We start from the raw sequence: 8,091 nt of genomic DNA, 5'->3' as shown, positions 1-8,091 counted from the left end.
CAAACTAGAATAGAACTTTTAATCCTTTCGTGTAGCGCTTAAATGTTATGGTTTAAAAATCATTCATGGTTGATGAAACCTAAACCAATTTTCTTGTTCATCAATGTGGGAAGGATATTTTGGTTTAAAGTCCATATATGCTCATTCTTTACAAATAAACTTTCATCTATAAACAATTCAAATGTGTAAGATTATTAGATGGCGTTGGTGAAAGAATAGAACTTAAAAACTCATTTCTATAAGACTGGTGATTAGGTTAATGGCTGGTTTTTTGTAAAGCACAACCATCTCATAACATCATAATAATATGTTCCGATGCATTCTTGAACCATTTTTCTGTGTCTTACATTTCATACATATTATGCTAAATTGGGGATCTGTTTTAATTAGATTATGAATAAACTGGTGTAATATGACCTCTCTGTTTTTTATTGCGATAGGAACTGGTCTGAGCCTTCTCTCCCTTTTTTTACCTGAGCCCTTCCCCTCTCTCTCGTGCATCAGCCTGAGCTCGCATTCTCTATCTCATTCGATACTTTCTTCCTCCCCATTTCATTTAGTAATCCTTTCGTCCTCCCCTATCTAAAACACTAAACCTTACTCCTTTCACAAAATGATACAATTGTGAAAGTTTCATTCTCAGTTTATAACAAAATATTATTTAAAAAAAAAGTTTGGAAAAGAAAAGAGTAAACAAAAATAAAGAAACAGGAACTGAAAGACAACAATCAAACATATTTGATGAGTACCAAAATGACATACATGCATCTAGAATCATGTCAAGTATCCTCCAGATACTGAATACTTTTGGCTACTAGTAGTTTCTCTTCAAAATATCGTAAGATCTCCTGCACGATTGTTAATTAAAAATGACACAATCACAAACAAAAGATCATAAGATCTCCTGCACGATTGTTAATTAAAAATGACACAATCACAAACAACTTACGCTAGAAATGGATGGAGAGCTGGGCCACCCAAAGCCACTTTTCTCTGATTGTTTTCATTTCCCTGAAGATAAATCATGTCCTGAATCTATTAGGAGATGTCACCTTAAATAAAATTAAATTAGGAACAATTACCCTGTGTTTGTTGGAACAGCTGCCCTTTGTTCATTGATCAACCTGAGTCAAGACAACAGCTTACATAGTCATGATTACGTGGGTTTTTACAATAATAAAAACTTTCACAGTGAAACTTTGTACAACAGAAGCAGTTGGTTACATGAAAATGCAGTCGAGGAGAATCCTTTATCCCTCGTCAAATTAAACAAATGCTTTGCCTTCTTGACATAGTCAATAGGCGTGCAATTAGCCAAGAGCATTCTCTAAACCATTTCAGTTTGCATGGATAATGGAATTTTCATGGTATAAATCTCAGCATTGTTCACGCCATAAACTGCAGCAATCAAATCCACGTCCAGCGGTTTGATTGCAAATAAATTCCATAAACTTTTGCAATCAAGGGAAAATGATGGTTACATGTAAAAGTTTATGGCATTCACAATGTCAAGAAGGCAGAACATTTGTTTAATCTGATGAGGGATAAATGATTCACCTTGACTGCATTTTCATGTAACTAACTGCTTCTGATGTACAAAAGACACGACAAGAAGAAGCTTGCAGATATTTTTACTGATGATGGAGAAAGAAAATTTAATCTTATAATGTCTTTTGTATAGCAGAAATCAGTGAGTGAGAACTACAAGCATGTGTTTCTCGATTTTGTAGTTGTATGAATCACAATCCTCCCTATAAAAAAGATTGCAGCTTTGTACCATGGGAAAATGATGGTCACAATTTTTTAACTGCTAAAAAAACGGTGGTGAATTTGTGCTGGTCAAATTAGTTAGAACATGGGTACATTATTCATTGATTTCAGTTGTTTAAGAGTTGTGGGATCTTATCCTAAGTGCCTGTTCGGGTAAACAAAACCAATCATAGTAGTAATTTTTTAGAACACTGTTCTCTTTTATTGAATTGTTTGCAGCACCTGCTGCCAGAAATGCTGCAGCTGGTAGTGGTGGTGCTGCCTTTGCTCCTGCTGTCGGGGGAAAAGAAGCTAGGTGATATCTTGTAATTTTTTTTTCAAGTATTTTAGATCTCATTTTGTTCCATTGTATGAGTATTTTTTGTATCTTTAAATACTTTCATGCTCAATGCTTTGTAACATATATATGTGTTTAATTTAATTTTGATACATTATAGGCCATTGACTTTTTTAACTCATGCAAAATATACCCCGGTAGAATAACAGATCCAAGCATGGGTTTGTACTAACCCAAACATGTAGATCACATCTAGTGGGTCAGACTGCAAAAAGTATTATATTAGTGAGTTCCTTGCCCACAAGTGAGTATATATATATATATATATATATATATATATAGAAGAATAAAAACCTACCCACTAAAATACCAGCCAAACCTATCCAATGAAAAATTTGTGATATTGTTTTCAAAATTTTGACAGATGTGTTCAACATGATTGATTTACTAGCGACACTTAATCATGAATTTTGGATATAAAAAATGGTATTTGGAGCCTCAAAAATTTATGAAAATTGTATGCCATTGATTTTTGAAACTTATAAAAACGTATCCATGCATCAGAATCAAATGCTCCAAAAACTGATTCTTATACAAACATGCATATAGATCACATTTGTACAGTCAAAATAGTAGCTATGGTACAAAAAGCGTCAGGCACCTACCAATTACTCTCTCTTTATACATATCATTGCATTTGTCCCAAATCAAGCTTTAAGAATGAAGCTTATGCATTGTTGAACTTTACTTAATGAAAAAATGCATTGAGTGTAAGAACATGCAGTATGCGTTTGCTTGATCGGTGACATACGGTGATAGCACGACATGTGATATACAACAATATCATCGTTAGTGCATCACTATGTGACGGCATAGACGTGGAGCGTTATTTGATTAAACAGTGCCTACGGATCAAAGAATGTTGCTTTTAGAGATTTGGTTAAGGAGCGCTCGCTTGGAAGAGTTTTTTACGCGTAGCGTTTAGACGTACGAGAGTGCATGTGGGTTAAGGCTAATTCTTACCGGGATCACCTTAGATGATTCTGACCAAGTATGATTACTTGGGGCTAGGTGAGTGAATGCCTAGGCATCGACGAATGAGTCAAGATGGTGCTCTTCGCTATGATGTTCAATCATCAATTGGTCTTCGGATTGAGAGCCATAAGGTCTTGTTTCTTCATTGATAAGTTGTGAGGGTTTGCTTTAACATGCACATGGAGTTGCAATACGTTTCATGACACACAATGCTAAAGCAAATTTGTGCTTGTGACGGCTATGCACGAAATGTCATGGACTCGATAGAATACGCATTTGGAGATGCGCTTGATCATCTTTCGTTAGGCAGCTGCGTACGAGGTGGTGCGTAGTGCCAATGAAATAATTCAGCACATGAAAAGGTATTGGTGCGGCCTTTAGCTGTTAGGCTGGTTAGATTGGGTAGTTTGTCATGTTGCGGGTTTGTGAAAAATTCTATGCGGTGATAACATCATTTTATCTTGCTTTTAAAACAGTGTTTTCTTGGTAAACAAGCCAGCTCAAGCTCGGTTCAATAGCTTAGAGTTTATATCCAAGTATTTTTATAGCAAATGAATGAGCTGTAGCTAAGTTATTTTAGCTCAGGCTCATCATGAGCTTGAGCTCAGCTTGGCTTGGCTTGCCACAAGCAAGACGGGAGCTTGAACACCTGAAGCTCAGCTCATTCAACTGATTTACCAGCCTTGTGTGCGGGCGTGCGGTGCATGTGTTGCTAGCCACGTATGCATATTGCATATGGAGAATTAAAGAACATTTTTAGTCTACAACTACTCAGGAAAGCGCACACCAGTTGATAAAGTCCAAGGGAGACACACTACATGAATGACCAGACTTCACCTGTAGCTGCACCTCCATGGCTCCATCTTATATTTGGAGACATAATCCGTATTGCAACCGGTACCAGCGGCTAGACAAACCCTGAAACTACTGAGATCATATGTCGTTCATTGTGGATGAAGGACAGTGTCAACCACATAAAATAACCATAATAAAACAAAAGAGTTTCTTTTTTCCCCTTCTTCAGCTTGGATGGTTATGTCGTTTGGGACTCCTTTTTGGAGTTTTAAATGCAAAAAAAGAGGGAGTGGGTGAAGATCACACCCACCGGACTGCCTCAACTGCATCCCTCGTTAGCAGAAAACAACTCTAAAGGATTTCATAAAAACACAGAGCAACCCTTTTTTTTAAACATCCCATGAAATACAAGCACTCCAATATCTCTGTTCTTGGAAACAAGGCCTAGAAATAACTCCAAACAGCCTGTTGGCATACTGGCTTCACTTGGCAATCTTTACAAGGTCTCATTTATAACTCAATAAAAGCAAACCTGGACCAAAGAAAGAAAAAACGAGAATTCAAATTTCAAAAGAAACACAATGAAAAACTTTCACAAGAAATCTTTATTGACCAACAAAAGATTATACAAAAAATAACAAATCTGTATTGGGTTCTCTCTTTCCAATTTTTGATTTTTCTTCTGACAAAAATCAGATGGGAGATGGGGCATAGTGTTTCATTAATCAGAAGATGAGGGTGCATTCATACAGGGGGGGGCATTGGGGCTGAATGCATCACTCTGTTCTGTGATTTCTGTCTCCCCACAATCCAATTGAGGGTCCTTTTGGCAAACGAAGGTGTTGGATTGCTTTGAGAATCCAAGCTGTAGAAACTGCAGTTCTCATCATCCATGCCACATTCACTCCTAGGCAATGAACAGACATCACCTTGGTTTACCCAACCTTCAACTTCAATCTCAGACACAGTTCTCTGGCTACTGCTCTCCTTCAGCTTCATGTCATCAACTCTCTGAATAGGCAACCTAAATGAAAACGCTCTTCGTGATGAATCCGCGGAGGAAGATGGTCTATCCTTCTTCGATCGAAGCCAGATCTTCGAAACTGAAAAGCTCTCCTTTTTACCTTCCTGAATCACTGCTGAACTGCCCTCATGATTGTCTGCAATCCTGAATCCTTCCCTCCTAGATTGAGAATTCTTTGAGAAATCACACATGGAGATGGTGGGCCTATGGCCTGGTGTTGAAGGCAAAGGTGCCCTCTTTGTAGGTCGTTTCCTTTTCATTGGAACAATTGGTACTTGCAAAAGAGATGCTTCATCTAAGACATACTCAAAAGAACCCATTGAATAGCACCTCCTAGAGTCCACATTGCTAATCCTGCTGCTACTCTCTCCTGCTGCTACAACACCACCAAGAGCATCAATGTTCCTCAATTTCCCAAGTTTCACAGAGACAACCTTGGGGTCCTCGCTCACCGGGTTATCGACCGGCTTCTGCGAGTTCTCAATACCAGACGACGTGAATCCATCTTCGGACGATAAATTCATCTGGGCAGCTGAAACTGAGTCCCGGCGATCCCCATCAATGATTTCCCGGGAGCTTTCGCTGCGGGATTCGAGGACTAGAACAACGGGAGAGCAATGGTTTGATGGAAATTCAGGGAGGAGACTCCCTCTACACAGTGGGCAGGTTGAGTGTGAGAGCAACCATGTATCGATGCACTCTAGATGGAATGCATGGCTGCACGGCAGCAATCTAAGCTTGTCATCTGCCTCAAATTCACAGAGACAGACAGCACAATCAAATGGGTTCTTAACACCAATGATGGATTTATAGTGGAAAACAGGCAGGGTATCAATGAAAGACTGATCCACCCCTGCATCATGGAGATGGAACAGCTGCTGCAGCTGCCCTTGTAAGACAGTTACATTGTCCAAATCATCGGAGTCCCTCCTCGAGGGCCTAACAAGGAATCTAACAAGAAGGTGAAGCAAACCAGAGATGAAGAATATCACAGCCAGAATTATTATGATCAACAAGATGCTAGGGCTAATCTTGTTCTCAAAACTGTGGTCATAAGGAGGAGGATGGGAAGGGGGAGGAGGACCAAGAAAGTCTTGCACAAATGGGGCAGGGAAAGAACTCTCATTTCTCCTACTTCCATTCAACACCCAACTCATCTTCTCCTTTGAGAAGCAAGAATCAACCAGAAAATGGGCAAACAAATCTGAGGAAAGAAAGGAAAATTTCTCACCTTGGATCTCTGTATCTCCCACAAGAATTACCACCACACCCCCCTTTTGCAAGAAGAGAGAACCCCATCTTTTGTTTGTTGAACCCAGATCAAAGGCATTGATGATCTCCCACAAGAATCACCACCACAACCCCCTTTTGCAAGAAGAAGAGAGAACCCCATCTTTTGTTTGTTCAGCCCAAATGAAAAGCATTTATGATTTCACCAACTCACATATGGTGAGGGTGTGTATTAAAAGATCCATGAAAGAGACACCCTTTTCTTGTCATCTTATAGCACAAGGGAAACCTGCAGGTCAATGGTTGTATAATAGGAACCCATCTTCGGCAGAGAAGCAATGGAATTACCTCAGGTAAAAAAGAAAAGAAAAAAATATATATTGAAGGGGGGTGGGGATGAGGGTAGAGTAATAATTAATAAATCGTCAAGCAGAGTAAATGAATGAAAGAAGATTACCAATTATTCAAAAAAAAATGGAAGTTTAAGATTGCACTGTGCAGCAACTTTAATGATCATTTAATTAGTAGGAAATCGATGTGCTCGCCAGATTCTTCCCTTTCTTATTGTATTGTATCCAGAGACAAAATTATAGTGCCTCGTCATTAATATTAATTAATGGGCCCATGAATATGCAAATATAATAAGATCTTTCGTCGAAAATCCTTCTTTATTTTGTCAAAGGACAAGTACAGAAAAAACAAAGAACCGGACAGCATAGAAGCCTAGACATGATGGAAGGGACGATTTTTGTGCTGAGAGAGAAAGAGACAGAGAGAGAGAGAGATTGTATGTGATTGGCAGACAATGGGTTGAAGAAGAGTGTGGTGCATGATTCGAGCCCACTCTGGTGCTCTTCTTTTTCTTTTGTCGTGCCTGCAAATTGGGAGTCATGCATTCCAGGAGAGAGAGAGAGAGAGGTTTTTCTTTTTATTGTTTTGTGTAGAGAAAAATTCGAGAACAAATTTCCTGAAGTTGGGGGAATTTGAAAATGTGTAAAGACTAAAGAAAATGCCAGTAGAAAGAGTTTCCTGAAGTTGGGAGAAATTGAACAGGTGTAAAAGAAAAATCCAAGGAGAACAAATTTCCTGAAGTTGGGAGAAATTGAACATTTGTAAAGAAAAATCCCCCAGATAAGGCAATGATAATTTCTTAAATGTCCAAATTACCCCTCACTATGAGCACTATTCCCGTTCATTGAGAAGTCAACACACACTACTTTATCATTTTTATGTTCCAACCCAAGCAAGGAGAAGAACTGGACAAACTGGGACACGCAAGGACGGGTACAAAAAATAATAAAATAAGGGGGTGGTTAAACTTAACGACACTTGAATCACTGTCAAGGACAAGATAAGCTCTGTGGTCAAAACCTAAATAACGGAAATAGAGCCCCTCCCATTGAAATTCAAAATTTCTCGAAAGGCTCAACTTGTCTTTACGTGCGTGTTCTTAGTTAATAAAAAGTCAAATGCCAACATGGCGTTTCGTTTCGTGTTGTTTACCGACTTAGCTGGAGTTGGACTTTGGATGTAATTTTCTTTAATAGTCTAGAGCAGTGTGCAAAAATATCGGCGATATTTTGGAAAATAGCGTTAGAAAAGTGATGTTTTGGTCTCTATTTTATGTGACCAAAATATCGTGTAATATTTTTATAACATTGCTCTGCTCTTAATATATATCATGATATTAGCAGCTAGTTGCAATATCACGATTTTATCACTGTCTTTACGTTTATATTGATATAACATCCGTAGTGTGTCGGTTATTTATTTTTTGTGTATTATCAATTTTGATTTTTTTCCTTATATTGCTATATTTTTATCAAGATTTTGTCATAAAAGAGTGAGAAATTTTTTAAAAAAAGGAACACTTGAAATTACAACTTTTATGTGGTCAAATGGAAATTGGTCCTCGAGTGCAATGGCAGAAAAAAAAGCTTAATTGCAGGATCCACACTAC

General features: G+C 38.3%; 1 pseudogene across 1 annotated transcript; it reads right to left on the bottom strand.

Moving 5' to 3' along the window:
* Positions 1-3,881: 3,881 nt before the first annotated feature.
* Positions 3,882-6,058, bottom strand: LOC149841765 (RING-H2 finger protein ATL13 pseudogene; annotated as a pseudogene). The gene is made up of 2 exons (XR_016430714.1): positions 4,628-6,058; positions 3,882-4,409 (listed from the first exon to the last, which is right to left on the bottom strand). The product of XR_016430714.1 is annotated as an RING-H2 finger protein ATL13 pseudogene (transcript).
* Positions 6,059-8,091: the final 2,033 nt, after the last annotated feature.

Source organism: Nuphar pumila, chromosome 3, assembly GCF_984573655.1.
Source record: "Nuphar pumila chromosome 3, dmNupPumi1.hap1.1, whole genome shotgun sequence".
NCBI lineage: Eukaryota > Viridiplantae > Streptophyta > Magnoliopsida > Nymphaeales > Nymphaeaceae > Nuphar > Nuphar pumila.
The sequence above is the reverse complement of the archived record's forward strand: the minus strand, read 5'-3'. Positions and strand labels throughout refer to the sequence as shown.